Below are 17,650 nucleotides of genomic sequence, written 5' to 3'. Positions count from 1 at the left end.
CCTCATACTTAGTGAAGATGTCACCTTTGTTGCTGAAAATAATAAGGAAAGCTAATAGAATGTTTTCGTTTATCGCAAGGGGAATTGAATACAAAAGTAGAGAGGTTATGCTTCAGCTATACAGGGCATTGGTGGATGTGGAAAGGATGTTTCCCCTTCTTGAGCTGGAGATCTTCTTAGTCTAGAATCTAGAACTAGGGGTCACGGTTTAAAAATAAGGGGTCGCCCATTTAAGACAGAGATGAGGAGACATTTTTTCTCTCAGGGGGTCGTGAGTCTTTGGAATTCTCTTCCTCAAAAGGTGGTGGAAGCAGAGTCCTTGAATATTTTTAAGGCAGAGGTAGATAGATTCTTGATAAGCACAGGGGTGGAAGGTTATCGGGGGTAGGTGGAAATGTGGAGTAATCAGTTCAGCCATGAACTTACTGAATGGCGGAGCAGGCTCGAAGGGCCGTTTGGCCTAACGCTACTTCTAATTCATATGTTTGTTTTGATGCTTTATCCTACATTTTAAATGTTACACACTAATAGTCAATTTAATTTAACCAACAGCCAATCTATGCAAAAGTGTCTGGGAATGAGCAAAACAACAATTTTACCGGGAGGAGTATCAGATCAAGTCCAATTGTCTTCACTTAGCATCTAAATATGCACGGTTTCCAAAGGATGTCGCTGGACAGTGATCTGGAGAGGGAAACCTGACAGATTTCCCCCACGACCCCGTAACCAGGAGAAAATAGTATTGCATCAGTATTACCCTGGGTAAGATCACTTAACTCAACACAGACTAGGAATTGAGCTTGAGATCTTCCTGGTCTGCATGATCCAATATCACACCATGTCATTTATTTATCCACAGCTTTTCAATAATACACCTTTCGCCTTGGCTGTCTGAGGAAACGCATCCTGAAAGTTTACAAAACACCTAAAAGCTGGCCTGAATTCAAGGTAAACCTCTGTAATCCATATTAAGGGTGAATATCTGTTCCTGTGGGAATCTTTCTAATCTAAAAACAACTCAGTTTTCCGGCTTTGGCTTGCCTTTATGTTGAGTTTCCTTCAGCTGAATTTAGAGTGGGTGGTAAAATGCTTTGCTTGTCACATCCAAATTACATTGGACAGTAAAGTAGTAAAATAGATAGAAAAGGTGGTTGAGTTGTTCAAAAGGCTTATCTGTATGTGTCCCGGTTAGAAACTTAAATTTTCTACAAAGTTGGCATCTACCCAGTGATGTATATTGATTCACTCTTTGATCATGGACTCCAAAATGTTGTACAGCTGTCCTCCACAAGATGAAGGCTGCAGCAGTACTAAATTAGGTACAAATGATTAAGGAACACTTTATATGCAAGGACAAAACATGTCTCAGCTGTATCTCCAATCATTCCAAAAAGGCTTCCCTGTATGCCAATAACAAAGCTTCACTCTCCCAGACAGTGTTATCTCCTGGGAGCTTGCCCTCGCATTGAGAAATTCAAAAGCACAATAGTAAACAGTTGCCAAACCTGGGTTGTTGAAGCATGCATTACGTATAGGCAAGGCTCGGCATGGCTTGCCTACTGGCACCATAATACAAGTCAAACCCGAATAAATGAGATACTGAGAGCAGTTATCATGTGACTGTTGGTGTTTCTTCATGTCTGGTAGCACTAGATGCTCCTGTTAGGAAAGCAGTTATTTGTTTCAGCCAAATTCACAAGCTTGTGCATATCCTTCAGCATTTTACTATCATCAGGATCCATCAAGCCTACTCAGTCCCAAAAATGTATCTGTCTGTTATTTACAGTTCAGATCAGTTTCAGCTTTACTTTCATACCAGAAAACCCTCTATACTACTTTCACAATTCAATTAATTTTAGCTCAGGGAGGATGGACTAGCACAGGACGAAAGCATCATGGCAGCTCCCTGGGAATCTTGCACACACATGCATGATGATCTTTTGTGGTTGCACATGAGCTGCCCATTGATGGAATGGAACCCCTTGTAGTTGACAAAGAGTCCAGAGTGATCTGGGGGTGCCTTGATTGCAACATGCATGCAGTCAATGAGTCCCTGGACCTGTGAAAAGTCAGCCAGAGCTGCAAAGGAATCTTATTGGTTGCAAGTCCACATAAAAATTCATGGCTCTAGCAAACATGGCACAGTCACCTGTGTGATTGCATTTGTGGGCACAGATTGTAAGATTGTGCAGATGTCTGCTGCAGATCACTGGAATGAGCTAGAGGTGAAGATGTTGAGGTCGGTGGTGACTTTGACAGCTACTGGCAATGGGTGCCTACCAGGTCTACTTGGCAGGAGGTCTTCTTCAAGAAAGCTGCAAACATCTGCTACCACCTGATGCGACACCCTACCCTGAGCTTCATGAGATAAGATCATAATAGGAGCAGGAGCAGACCATTTGGCCACTTGAGCCTGCTCCGCCAATCAATATGGCTGACCTGATTGTGGCCTTAACTCCACTTTCCTGTCTGCCCCCCATAACCTTTGACTCCCTTGTAGATCAAAACTCTGTCTAACTCAGCCTTCAATATATTCAATAACCCAGCCTCCACTGCTTTCAGGGGAAAATAATTCCAAAGATTAATGACCCTCAAAGAAGAAGTTCCTCCTCATCTCCATGAGGCAATTATGATGGCTAAAGCACAACAAAATATTCAAGTTCTTGGACACATAATCTTAATTTTTAAATTGAGTAGAAACTCTTTCCTAGATCTGTTTTTTGGTTACTGTAAAAAAAAATCACATTCATATATTTTTTTTTACATGAAGTCCATTGCTTACTAAGTGGATTCTGTATAACTCAGTGGAGTGGTAACTAACTTCAGATGTGGTGGGCAGGGAATGTGCAAGAGAAAAGAAAATCCATAGGGAAGGAATGAACAGAGGATAGGCCTTTTGTTGAAGTCACTGCTTCCTGAACGTACTAGCTAATGTTTGAGGAGTTATATGATTAGTCTTTAAAATATGCAATGAAAGAGCTCAGGAAACCAGAAGCGTTTATCAGTTGCATAAAATGTATAGAAAAGGAGAGGGAAAAATATCAAGCACTTACTCAAATGATAAGGAGACATTTTTCTTCATTGGGCTATTTATGGGAAGAACTTGTTATTTCTTGCTGATATCACATTTCATTCTGGTGTGATTTGGATGCAATTTCACAGCACAAGAAAACATCGATGCTTTTGGAGACGATGCAAAATAAAACAATTTTGAGTTTCCCCAAACTACTGTCCAGTTACAAATATTTCCCAATTGGATAATCTAGTTTGTTTAGCTCTATTAATTTGTTCCTTTGTTGGGTAAAAAGATGCCTTGCTATCCTTTTGGCTGGGAAATGATACATGCCATGGAGTGACCTGAAGGACAGTGGTGGGGAGGAGGAACAACAAATTGGGAAGGTACTAATATTCTTCAAGTATGTCTGACAGCAGCCTGCTCAGCACCGAGTATAATGATTGCAGCAAGCCACTACTGACATGACATGTTAACAGTGAAAACGCACCAAGGCAAGTCGGTAGAACCTACAATTTGAGCAGTGTCAGTAACTTTCAGTGATCTCATTGGTTTCCAACCCTATAGTACAAAACAGCAGCTCAGGTAAACTTCTGCGCCATGTTCTCCAACTTTAGTTATTCTTTAAATGATAAGAAAATACCAATGAAATTTTTAGTACCATGCTTAAAAATGTAATTCTTCTTGGCAATCAAATGTCTAAACAGAATATTCAAAGGACAAACAAAATGTAAAGGTAACACAAGCTGTTTTCAGGTATCAGAGTTACAGGTTAACCAGGCACTTATTTTATACCTTGTTTATGTTCAGACCAGCAACTGAAATCCTTCTCTGAAAACTTAAAATGCATCACAGCCTGCTGGTGAAACTCCCTTACTAAGATTGCACATTAGGTTTGGCAGCAAGAATAAAAATGTGAAAAAAAAACTTAGCAGGACATTGGCATGTCTGAATTTAAAAATAAAGCTTTCTCTTTTTGAACTCTGTTTTATAAAGATTATATAAAGATTCTCATTCAGTTACAATTGCTTACATGGTAAGGAGTAGCATTTATTTCTGTTGCTGCTGCAAACTGGACTATGAAGTTTGCCATAATTTATAATAGCTGTAACTTCCTACTCAAAATATTTGGAATAAGCAAACCCAATGAACAAATGAATTTTTCATTTATTTCATCACAAACTCCCATCAGTCCAACTGTCGATCTCTGTGCTCCTCCATTTCTGGTTTCTTGCACATCCCCGATTTTAATCCCTCCACCATTAGTGGTCATGCCTTCAGTTGCGAAGGCCCTAAGCTTCTGAATTCCCTCCCACAACCTCTCTCTTCTCCTTTAAGAGATTCCTTAAAACCATCCTCCTTGACCAAGCTTTTGGCCACCTGTACTAATAGCTCCTTATGTGGCTTGGTGTCAAACTTAATAATGCTCCTGTGAAGCACCTTGGAATGTTTTACTATGTTAAAGACACTGTACAAATGCAAGACATTGTTATATAAACTAAATGTTTTCTTTATAAAAAGAGGACCCTATGTTTCTCTAAATGTTATTATTGCTGACTTTGTTTTTAATTGTGACAAAATATTGGAGCTACTATTTGAGAAGGCGCTGTTGGAAATGCAGTATTCTGATGGACTACACACACAAACTTCTCTAGGACAGCCCCTGATAACCCATTAGATAAAGGTACTACCCAGTGCAGTATGAAACCATATAAATCAGCATCAGGCTTTGATAATGATGCCCTCTGCAGATGAACAGCCTGCTAACACTCGTTGAATAGGTTTATTCCTAAAGACAGGCTACTTGGTTGTGCTATTAGAATCCCAGCTAGACTCAGTTCCTTAGATGAGGATGGGAATTATTTGGAAAAGACTGCAAACTGTCAGGCCTGATTGAGGATAGACTCACAAGATACTCCAGCATGCAGCAGGATGACAGTAACCACCTCAGCTTGGGAAGCAAGTTTGAAAGCTGCAAAAAAACTCAGTAGTGAACAAATCACAACTGAAACTGTAATTAAATATTAACAGTGGATAGACAATCTGTATTGTGCTAAGAACTGACACATAGCAAGCAGATAGCAAGATGAAACTTTCCAATCAACCTCCATTCCTAGAACACTACAGGGGGCTGTCCATCATTACTTCGCATCCACGTTTGTGCCCAAATAAGTATTTTGTGGGCTGTTCATGCACGTACCTGAGTCATTTCTTTTTATGCTACAGCAATAATGACTAAAGGGATATCAATAGCTGGTCTGTTTATTGATTCTATCAATCTTCAAATTTTAAAAACAAAATAAAGTATCACTTCACATCATCAGCCATAGCTTATCCAGCCGTAGACCGTCAGCGTTTGTTTTTTTCTTGACAAAGACGGAAAGGAAAGATCAGAGAGGACTTTTAGTACAGGAGAGTGGTAAAGTACAAACAAGAATGTTGCAACTTCTTGTGAAGCATGGATCACATTTCACCCCTTCCCAAACTTTCAACTGAGAGTGCCAGAACTTGCATGTTTTGGGTAGTTTCTACAAGGTAACCCATTCAGATCAAACTATAATCACATGATGCATCTGGACTGTTCTTAAAAATTAAAAATAGGCAAACTTCATAATGAAACAACAACTTTCAATTTGACCTATAAACCTGCAAACATGTATCAACAAAACTAAAATGTTGCTTCAACAATGATACAGTACTGTAGTCTGCAATCAGTGGTAACTACCAGAGAATTCACAGTGCAGACATGATACACAGGATGATATTTATCATGGAAAAATACTATTGGAAAAATAGAGCTGAAAGATCATTCATCAGTCAGATTAATGATCAACTCCTTTATAAAACTATATATTTGTATAAATCTTTCGCTTGTTAGACAAGATACTCCTTTTTAACCCATCCGGGTAGCCGGTCTAGCACGAAAGGCAGCATCTGCCCTTCCTTCATTTAAAGCGGATTATAAAATAATAAATGCACAGTTAACAATTGCAGGTTGTAATCAGGTAAAGGCTGTTGCTGCATTTTGTAAGCCGGCTGCTGCACAGTATATTTCTGATGGTCTTAGATATGACCCAGTATTATCTGCCTCCAAATAACAGTAGGAGAATATCTTTAAAATTCAGGATCCTGCTATACTACATTGCTTTTTGAATGAACTTTTCAGGCAATCTTCAAGCTACTGTTGTAAAAACTCTTCTCATTGGCAACTGAGATTTTTAAAAAATGTAATTTAAGACTCATGTCAATGGAAGGAGCTGCATCAAGCTCAGTAACAAGCAGTTGATGGACAGTGGTCTTGGGTGAAGGAGGCACATTGATGCTGGGGCCTCTATCTCCAAGGGTGCTTCAAACAGATAAGTCCCATTACATCTGTTGTGGAGGTTAGAGAGTTATTCTCACGTTCCAACTACAGCTCCTATAAGTTAATGAACAACCTGGTGAAAGGGAATTGGAGGTTTGCCACTAGATCAATCTCAGACTAGTCAGTTCCCAGGCCCTCACTAGGCCTTGGGTCAAGCCCTCCACCAGCCTTCCACTCGTTCAACCTGGCATTGTACCTAGATCTCCAGCCAGCCACAATCTCAAACCCACCTGGTTCTGATCCACTTCGCAAAAAAAAACTTGCATTTATATAGCACTTTCCATGACCACCGGACATCTCAAAGCACTTGACAGCTAATGAAGTACTGTTGAAATGTAGCCAATTTGTGCACAGCAAACTCCCACAAACAGCAATAACAGTGGAATTCCTGATGCCGGATCGGAAGTCACTTCTGCGCATGCGTACGTTTGCGCATGGGCAGATACCCCAAATTGTGCCTGCTTGTGCACGCGCAGTTTTTTTGGATCCTTGTCATCAGAAGGCGCCCTTCTGCTGTGTACCGATGCCAGTAAGTGTGCACATATGCAAAACGGCAGGCAGGCAAACGTGGTGATGCCTTCATGCAGCAGCAATTACATGCTAATGTCACCAGATATTCTTCAGCACAATGTCTGGAACTTTCAAGCTGGGGTTCAACCAGAGAGTCATTGAAGATTTTAAATTCATCTTTAAACCGAGAAATTGTTTCAGATGGGAGTATTTGAGCATACATCTACTATTTATTTATCTATTGTTTAAAGTTCCTAATTAGAAATCAGAACTTGCTGTCTGTGAGAGGTTCCATGGCTCTGGGGCTGGTGTGCACCTTTCCTGTGGATCTGAAACCATGTCCATCCATCATTCTGCTACATCTCTTCCCTCCCTGATTGCCTTTCTGTCACTAAGTTCCTCTGCCTCCAGTAATGGGTGTATTTTAGTCATATTTAGTGTTTGAATCTTACTTCCTCTAACTATGTCTAAATGAGGCTTCTACTGCTGCCCATCCCCCGACCATGTGCTATTGGCTTACCAGCTTTATCTTTTTATTCGTTCATGGGATGTGGACGTCGCTGGCTAGGCAAACATTTATTGCCCATCCCTAATTGCCCTCGAGAAGGTGGGGGTGAGCTGTCTTCTTGAACCACTGTAGTCCTTGGGGTGTAGGTACACCCATGGTACTGTTAGGAAGGGAGTACCAGGAATTTGACCCAGCGACAGTGAAGGAACAGCGAGTATAGTTCCAAGTCAGGATGGTGTGTGGTTTGGAGGGGAACTTGCAGGTGGTGGTATTCCCATGCATCTGCTGCCCTTGTCCTTCTAGGTGCTAGAGGTCGCGATTTTGGAAGGTGCTGTCGCAGGAGCCTTGGTGAGTTGCTGCAGTGCATCTTGCAGATGGTACACACTGTTGCCACTGTGCTTCGGTGGTGAAGGGAGTAACTCTTGAAGGTGGTGGATGGGGTGACAATCAAGCAGACTGCTTTGTCCTGGATGGTGCCGAGCTTCTTGAGTGTTGTTGGAGCTGCACCCATCCAGGCAAGTGGAGAGTATTCCATCACACTCCTGACTTGTGCCTTGTAGATGGCGGACAGGCTTTGGGGAGTCAGGAATTGAGTTACTCTCCGCAAAATACCCAGCCTCTGACCTGCTCTTGTAGCCACTGTATTTATGTGGCTTGGTCCAGTTCAGTTTCTGGTCAAGGGTAACTATCAGGATGTTGATAGTGGAGGATTCAGCAATGGTAATGCAATTGAACATCAAGGGGAAATGGTTAGATTCTCTCTTGTTTGAGATGGTCATTGCCTGGCATTTGTGTTGCGCGGATGTTACTTGCCACTTATCAACCCAAGCCTGGATGTTGTCCAGGTCTTGCTGCATCTGGGCACGGGCTGGTTCAGTATCTGAGGGGGTTGCGAATGTGAACATCTCCACTTCTGACCATATGTTGGAGGGAAAGTCATTGATGAAGCAGCTGAAGATGGTTGCAACTGGACACTACCCTGAGGAACTCCTGCAGTGATGTGCTGGGACTGAGACTTCCAACAACCATAACCATCTTCCTTTGTGCCAAGTATGACTCCAACCAGCAGAGAGTTTTCCCCCGAATCCCAGTTTTGCTAGGGCTCCTTGATGCCATACTCGATCAAATGATGTCAAGGGCAGTCACTCTCACCTCACCTTTGGAGTTCAGCTCTTTTGTCCATCATTGAGGATGGGAATACTGGTGGAGCCTCCTCCTCCTGTTCGTTGTTTAATTGTCCACCATCATTCATGACTGGATGTGGCAGGACTGCAGAGCTTAGATATGATCTGTTGGTTGTGGGATTGCTTAACCATGTCTATAACATGTTGCTTCTGCTGTTTAGTATGCAAGTAGTCCTGTGTTGTAGCTTCACCAGGCTGCCACCTCATTTTTAGGTATGCCTGGTGCTGCTCGTGGCATGCTCTCCTAAACTCCTCGTTGAACTAGAGTTGGTCCCCTCGCTTGATAGTAATGATAAAGTGGGGGGTATGCCAGGCCGTTACAGATTGTGGTTGAATACAATTCTGCTGCTGTTGATGGCCCACAGCGCCTCATGAATGCCCAATTTTGAGTTGCTAGATCTGTTTGAAATCTATCCCATTTAGCACGGTGGTAGTGCCACACAACATGATAGTGGGCATCCTCAATGTGAAGGCAGGGCTTTGTCTCCAGAAGGGCTGTGCAGTGGTCACTCCTACCAATACAGTCATGGACAGATGCATCTGCGACAGGTAGATTGGTGAGGACAAGGCCAAGTAGGTTTTCCCCTCTTGTTGGTTCCCTAACCACCTGCCACAGACCCAGTCTAGCAGCTATGTCATAGTGTCACAGACTTATACAGCACAGAAACAGGCCCTTTGGCCCATCACCTAACTATTCTAATCCCATTTTCCAGCACTTGGCCCTTAGCCTTGTATGTTATGGTGTTTCAAGCACTCATCTAAATACTTCTAAAATGTTGAGGGTTCCTGCCTCTACCACCCCTTCAGGCAGTGTGTTCTAGATTCCAACCACCCTCTGGGTGAAAATTTTTTCCTCAAATCCCCTCTAAACCTCCTGCCACTTACTTTAAATCTATGCCCCCTGGTTACTGACACCTCTGCTAAGGGAAAACGTTTCTTCCTATCTACCCTATCTATGCCTCTCATAATTTTGTATATCTCAGTCAGGTCCCTGGTGAACATCCTGGTGAATCTCCTCTGCACCCTCTCCAGTGCAATCACATCCTTCCTATAGTGTGGAGACCAGAACTGTACACAGTACTCCAGCTGTGGCTGGACTAGTGTTTTATACAGCTCCATCATAACCTCCCTGCTCTTATATACTATGCCTTGGCTAATAAAGGCAAGTATCCCATATGCCTTCCTAACCACCTTATCTACCTGTGCTGCTGCCTTCAGTGATCTATGGACAAGTACACCAAGATCCCTCTGACCTTCTGTACTTCCTACGGTCCTACCATCCATTGTATATTCCCTTGTCTTGTTAGTCCTCTCAAAATGCATCACCTCACACTTTTCAGGATTAAATTCCATTTGCCACTGCTCTGTCCATCTTACCAGCTGTGTTGCCTACCTGGTGCCAGGGTTCAGGATATCTCATCTGGGCTGCAGAGGAACTTGGAGTGGGAGAAAAAGATCCAGTTGTCGTGGTCCACATAGGTACCAACGATATAGGTAGAACCAGGCTAGGTGCTCTGCTGAGGGAATATGAGCAGCTAGGGGCTAAATTAAAAAGCAGAACCAAAAAGGTAATAATCTCCAAATTACTACCTGAACCACGAGCTAATTGGCACAAGGTCAATAAGATTAAAGAGGTAAGTGCATGGCTCAAAGATTGGTGTGGGAAAAATGGGTTCGAATTCATGGGATATTGGCACCAGTACTGGGGAAGGAGGGAGCTGTTCCGATGGGATGGGCTCCACCTGAATCATGCTGGGACCAGAGTCCTGGCGAATTGCATAACTAGGGCTGTAGCTAGGGCTTTAAACTAAATAGTGGGGGGGGAGGATTCAGTTGCATGGAAAATTAGGAAGTCAAAGTTAAAGGAGATGGTAGGAGTGCAGGTTAGTGATGAGGCTGATTTTTATTTTCTGGTAACAAGGGACAGAACATGTGAACATCATATTGCACCAAGGAATCATACAAGAGTAGGGAAATTTGCTAATAGAACAAACTTAAAGGCTTTGTATCTGAATGCACGAAGCATTCGGAATAAAATAAATGAGTTAACAGCACAAATAGAGACGACTTAGTGGTGATTTCTGAGACATGGTTGCAGGGAAACCAGGTTTGGGACTTGAATATCCAAGGGTACTCAGTATTTCGGAAGGATAGGAAGGAAGGAAAAGGAAGCGGTGTAGCTTTGTTAGTAAAGGAAGAGATCAGTTTTTGAGTGAAAAATTATATAGGCACTGGAGATCAAGACATAGAATCAGTCTGGGTAGAAATAAGAAATAGCAAGGGAAAGAAGTCCCTGTTGGGAGTAATCTATAGGTCCCCAAACAGTAGTTCTGCAGTGGGGCACAGTATAAACCAGGAAATACTGGGGGCTTATAAGAAAGGTAAAACAATATTCATGAGTGATTTTAATATGCATATAGACTGGATTAATCAAATTGGCAAGGGGAGCCTTGAGGGAGAGTTCATTGAATGTATTAGAGATTGTTTTTTGGAGCAATATGTTGTGGAACCAACCAGGAAGCAGGCTATTCTAGATTTTGTATTGTGTAATGAGGTGGGATTAATTAATAATTTCATAGTTAAAGATCCTCTAGGGAAGAGTGATCATAGCATTCTAGAATTTCAAATTCAGTTTGAGGGCAAGAAACTGGAGTCCCACACTAGCGTTCTGGAGTTAAACAAAGGTAATTACATAGGCATGAGGACAGATTTGGCCCTAGTGGACTGGGCAGGAAGACTAAAAGATAGGACAGTTGATGAGCAATGGCGGATGTTTAAGGAGATATTCAATTACTACCAACTAAAATATATTCCAGAGAGGAAGAAAGATTGTAAGAGGGGGAAAAAGCATCCATGGCTGAGCAAGGAAGTTAAGGATAACATAAAGACAAAAACTAAGGCATACCATATTGCAAAGGCCACTGGCAAGCTGGAAGATTGGGAAACTTTTAAAGATCAACAAAGGGTTACTAAAAAAGTAATAAAATGAGCAAAGGTAAATGATGAAAGAAAACTAGCACAAAATATAAAAAATGGATAGCAAAAGCTTCTAGAAGTATATAAAAGGGAACAGAGTAGCTAAAATGAATGTTGGTCCCTTGGAGGATGAGGCTGGGGTTAATAGAGGGGAACACAGACATGGCGGAGACACTAAATCAGTATTTTGCCTCAGTTTTCACAGTGGAGGACACTAGAACCATCCCAATAGTAACAGGTAATGCAGAGGTTATAGAAAGGGAGGAACCTAAAACAATCACCACCACTAGGGAAAAAGTATTGAGCAAATTGAAGGCCGACAAGTCCCCAGGGCCTGATGGCCTACATCCTAGAGTCTTAAAGGAAGTGGCAGCGGAGATAGTGGATCCATTGGTTATAATATTCCAAAATTCCCTGGATGCGGGAAAGGTTCCAGTGGATTGGAAAAATGCTAATATAACGCCCTTATTCAAAAAGGGAGGGAGGCAGAAAGTAGGAAACTATAGACCAGTTAGTTTAATATCTGTCGTTGGAAAATTGTTAGAATCATTATTAAGGTGGTAATAACAGGACATTTAGAAAGTCAAAACGCAATCCATCAGAGTCAGCATGGTTTCATGAGGGTAAATCGTGTTTGACTAATTTGCTAGAGTTCTTCGAAGATGTAACAAGCAAAGTGGATAATGGGGATCCTGTAGATGTAGTATATCTGGACTTCCAGAAGGCATCTGATAAGGTGCCACACAAAAGGTTAATAAACAAGGTAAGATCACATGGAGTTAGGGAAACATTTATTAGCTTGGATACAGGATTGGTTAACCAACAGAAAACAGAGTTGGGATAAATGGGTCTTTTTCTGGTTGGCAAGATGTAACTTGTGGGGTGCCACAGGGTTCGGTCCTCGTGCCCCAACTATTTACAATCTATATTAATGACTTGGATGCAGGGATAGAAGGTACTATAGCCAAATTTGCAGATGACACTAAAATAGGTGCGATACTAAGTTGCAATAAAGAAATTTACAAATGGATATGGATAAGTTAGGTGAATGGGCCAAAATTTGGCTGATGGAGTTTAACGTGGATAAGTGTGAGGTTATCCATTTTGGTCGGAAGAATAGAAAAGCAAATTATTATCTAAATGGAGAGAAACTTCAGAGTGCTTCGGTGCAGAAGGATCTGGGTGTCCTCGTGCAAGAATCACAGAAAACTAGTATGCAGGTACAGCAGGCAATAAGGAAGGCAAATGGAATTTTGGCATTTATTGCTAAAGGAATAAAAGTAGGGAAGTGTTGCTGCAACCATAAAGGCATTAGTGAGACCACACCTGGAGTATTGCGTACAGTTTTGGTCCCCTTACTTGAGGAGGGATGTAGTTGCATTGGAGGCAGTTCAGAGGAGGTTCACTAGATTGATTCCAGAGATGAGGGGTTTGTCTAATGAGGACAGATTGAGCAGTTTAGGCCTTTACTCTCTAGAGTTTAGAAGAATGAGGGGAGATCTAATTGAGGTATATAAGATGATTAAGGGGACTGACAAAGTATACGTAGAGAGGATGGATCCTCTTTTGGGGCAATTTAGAACGAGAGGTCATAATTTTAGGATAAGGGGTAGCAGATTTAAAACAGAGATGAGGAGAAATTACTTCTCTCAAAGGATCGTGTGTCTGTGGAATTCACTACCCCAGAGTGTGGTGGATGCCGGGACATTGAGTAAATGTGAGGAGGAGATAGACAGATTTTTAATTAGTAAAGGGTTGAAGGGTTATGGAGAACAGGTAGGAAAGTGGAGTTGGGGCCGAGTCAGCCATGATCGTAATGAATGGCGGAGCAGGCTCCAGGAGTTGAATTGTCTACTCCTGCTCCTAGTTCTTATGTTCTTCAAAATAGTGCCATGGGATCTTTTACATACACCCGAGAGGGCAGACAGAGCCTTGGGTTAACATCTCATCCGAAAGACAGAACCTCTGATAGTGCAGCACTCCCTCAATAGCGCACTGCAAAGTCTGCCTTGCTTTTTGTGCTCAAGTCTTGGAGTGGAACTTGAATCTGGAACCTTGTGACTCAGAAACAAGAGTGCTACCGATTGAACCAAGGCTGACACATAACACAAGAGAAAGGAGCAGGAGTAGACTATTTGCGCATCAAGCCTGTTCCGCCATTCAATACGATCATGGCTGATCTTTGAGCTTCAACTCCTTTCCCGCCTGCTCCCCGTATTCCCTGATTCCCTTAGAGACCAAAACTCTATCTCAGCCTTAAATGTATTCAATGATGGGCGCATCCAGAACCCTCTGGGGTAGAGAATTCCAAAGATTCACAACCCTTTGAGTGAAGTAATTTCTCCTCATCTCAGTCCTAAATGATTGGCCCCTTATCATGAGACTGTGCCCTGTGTTTTAGGTTCCCCAACCAGCGGAAACAATCTCTTAGCCTCTACCCTATCGAGCCTCTGCAGAATCTTGTATGTTTCAATGAGTTTGTCTCTTATTCCTCCAAACTCCAGAGAACATAGGCCCAATTTACTCAGCCTTTCATCATAGGACAACTCCAAGGACCAATCTAGTGAACCCTCACCGCACTGCCTCCAATGCAAGTACATCCTTCCTTAATTATGGAGACTAAAACTGCACACAGTCATAAAGTCATTTACAGCACAGGAGGCCGCCATTTGGCCTGTCGAGTCCATGCTGGCTCTCCACAGAGCTATGTAGTCAGTCCCACTTCCCGACTCGATCCCCATAGCCCAACAAGTCTATTTCACTCAGGAGCCATCCAACTTCCTTCTTCCAGATGTTGTCTCACCAAAGTCCTGTACAATTGTAGCAAGACTTCTTTATTCCTGTACTCCAATCCCCTTGCCATAAAGTTCAATGTCATTTGTTTTCCTAATTTCTTGTACCTGCATGTTAACTTTCTGCATTCCTTGTATGAGCACATCCAAGTCTCCTTGATCGTCAACATTTAAAAGTTTTACACTTTTCAAAAATATTCTGCTTTTATATTCTTATGACCAAAGTGAATAACTTCACACTTTCTCACATTATACTCCATTTGCCACCTTGTTGCTCACTCACTTAACCTGCCTATATCTCTTTGTAGCCACGGCTTACCTTTCCACCAAACTGGACTTCAATACAGCCAACCAGCTTAAGCCTGGACCAATCTATCACCAGACCCTGGGCCCTCCATTTTCTTCTCTATGCTCAGGACTTCACTCAACCAGCACATGTCCTGAATTCTAAATGTCTTCAATGCTTGGGCTCTGTTCAACCATCATCTTCTCTGTATGATCAGGCACATTCGCAGGATGGAAGACAGTCATATGCCCAAGGACTTTCTCTATGGTGAAGTCGCTGGAGCCAGATGACCAGTGGGGCATCCAAAGCTGCGCTTCAAGGATGCTTGCAAGCATGTGTGACATGAAGGCTCTAAACATCGATTATCGCACCTGGTAGTCACTAGCTGACGAAAGAGAGAAATGGTGACACCCCTTGTGGGCTGGTGTGCACCACCACCACGACCAGTGGCTACAGCAGCTTGGCAACTGGCACCAACACTGAAACAACAACCTAAAATGTCACCTGGCAGCTTTATGTGCAGCACTTGTGACAGAACCGTCCTCTCAAGGCTTGGCCTCCACAGCCATCAGCAAAAGTGCATCATATGAAGACACCCCACCTAAATTTGTTTGCTGCGTGCCCATCACCTCTCATAGATGGAAGGATGCCAACTCAACTCATGATCAGGCCCATATTTCTTCGACCGCCATGGGTCCTGGATTGCAATGATAACCATCAGGCCTTAGACTTTTACAATGTTCTCTATTACAAATGTGCATAACTATGTAACCCATGGCCAATGTTGTGTGTCCATTACATGTGTCTTCTGGCTACTTCCCTAGAATTGGCACCACTAACCCCCACCCTTCCTCTTGCCCTATTGCCTATATCCTTGGTCCTTGTTGATCAATCACTGCTTATTCTTGTTCTGCTCCTTTAAGTCTGATCCCACTCACTGCTACTACTCTTCTGCTATTGCTTGAGAATTAGGTTCATTATTTTTCTCTGATATGGTCATGCTCTGACACAACCATTGATACTCTGGCATAGGCTTTCCCAGAGCAGTATTTTACACTATTTTGATGCAACGCACGTTGATTTCTCACTATGAAAAACCTCTACAACCTCCTCTGCCTTCCTCCCCTTTCAGAACACCTCTGCTGGTTCTCCTACTTTCATTTACTAAACATGCATCTAACCACTCCACAATCACCCTTCGGCCTTGGAGAAAATGAGCCCCTTGCCCGATATTCTTGCCAATACATTTTCAAACTCCAAAATTCCCTTCTTCTGGTGTTCCACCCACCTTAGCACATTTGCTGCACTTGTCATGCTCAACATTTTCCCTTCTTCAGCCTTTCCTGTCCAGGTCCCTCACTATCTTCCATCCCCAACACTTTTCCTGGTACAATTCTAGTTTCTGTACCTTAAAGTGGAGGGTTGCATATTGAAGTGCATCTGGTGCACGACTGACTGGATGGGTCGATTATCTAAGGAAATGCGCTGCTTCCCTTTCCTCATGGAGATCTACAAACTATTCCTGGAATTATTGGAGGGTGGGGGGAGGGGTAGCTGGGGATGGGGTAATGGGTAATAACAATCCTAGGCTTCTATCCTTAATGACTAACGCTTCCTCCTCCACTCTTCACTCTGCTCTAATCATCTTCACCTCAAACACAAAATGTGAGGAGCTCACGGAATACTCTGTCTCAAAGATAGAGACCAACTGCTCAGCTGCTTCCTCCCCCTAGATCTTGCACTTCCCTCCGTACCTCCCCCACACTTTTATCCCAACCCTATATTCATCCATAGCTTGCTCACTAACCTTCACTGGCTTCATATCTACTATGCATAAAGTTGAAAATTCTTGTCTTATCACCTCACCTCTCTGTCCCTCTGAAACATCATTCAGGCCCATGCTTCTGCCTGTGTAGCCCCTTGCTCTTCACTCCCACTTCAGCTGCAGAGCCTTCAGCCTTCCTTGCCCACAGACCAGAAAACTCTTTCTAAGTCTTTCTATCTTGCTATTTCTCTCTCTCTTCCTTCAAAAACCTCATCAAAACCTACCTCCTGGATCTTGTTTCTGGTCAGTACTCCTCATACTTTATTTTTTTGGCTATTTCACTTCTGTGAAAAACATTGGAATGTTTTATGTTGTTAAAAGTATTATATAATTGTTAAATTGTTGTAAACATTTGTTGTAGGATACAGTACAAAATAAATAAGTTTATATTTTCATGCAAATATATTCAGTAATTAGTACTATTTTATGGAAAATGGTTATTTTGGCCAAATCGTATCTGCAGACGTGAAAGCATAGTACAGGCACTTTCTCATCTATTGTTGCACACTAGCTCCAAACTAGATGATTAGCAGGTGCTGCAGTGACACATAAATGCCTCTATTATCTCGCTGTTTGCCATCCAGTAGAAAACATCTTAATTGGAATCCGTAGGTGCTTGTTCATCAAGTTTGTGCCCTTTTGTACAAATTTGTTCACTTTATTCAAAAAGCGTTTCTCGAATCAGAGGTTCAATTAATGAATAACTATCACGCACATTGCAATTTAATTCATAAAAAAATTAAAAAACAGCTGCGATGCGGTATACCTTAACCACTCCAAAGGAATCAAGAGAACAAAACTTTATTGATGCTGATTTGTTGTTTGCTGTGCATGCTTTCCAGCTGAAGTACATGCACAGTACAAACTGAAAGCTCTCGACTGCACTCATCCATATCCTAAAGATTAGGCTTTAAAGTTTCAAGGTTCTTTTTTGATCCGTTATGCTGAGCATCCACTTGTTACTTTAAGTGCAAAAGCACTGACCAGCTTCACTCTGCTGTTTTTGGCCTGTTAGGTCCTGTAGTTAATAGCTAGCAGATGGTCCAAAGTACACAAATTCACCCCTGCCAGGCAAGCATGAGCAACTTCCAAGCAAGATCCATCACAACAAAAAGACTGATTGCACTTAGAAGCAATGTGGCACATACAGGCATACAGGCAAGCATATGTAGTGCAGCCACACCTAGTTGGT

General features: G+C 42.4%; 1 protein-coding gene and 1 long non-coding RNA gene across 11 annotated transcripts in view; one reads left to right on the top strand and one right to left on the bottom strand.

Moving 5' to 3' along the window:
• Nucleotides 1–17,650, bottom strand: part of ralgapa2 (Ral GTPase activating protein catalytic subunit alpha 2) — a 616,204-nt gene that overhangs the window by 17,132 nt on the left and 581,422 nt on the right. The gene's annotated exons all lie outside the window — the stretch shown is intronic.
• Nucleotides 554–16,136, top strand: LOC137376241 (uncharacterized). The gene is made up of 3 exons (XR_010976155.1): nucleotides 554–762; nucleotides 860–948; nucleotides 14,656–16,136. It is a non-coding gene; the product is annotated as an uncharacterized lncRNA (long non-coding RNA).

Source organism: Heterodontus francisci, chromosome 13 (assembly GCF_036365525.1).
Source record: "Heterodontus francisci isolate sHetFra1 chromosome 13, sHetFra1.hap1, whole genome shotgun sequence".
In the NCBI taxonomy this organism is placed as follows: Eukaryota; Metazoa; Chordata; class Chondrichthyes; order Heterodontiformes; family Heterodontidae; genus Heterodontus; species Heterodontus francisci.
The sequence above is the reverse complement of the archived record's forward strand: the minus strand, read 5'-3'. Positions and strand labels throughout refer to the sequence as shown.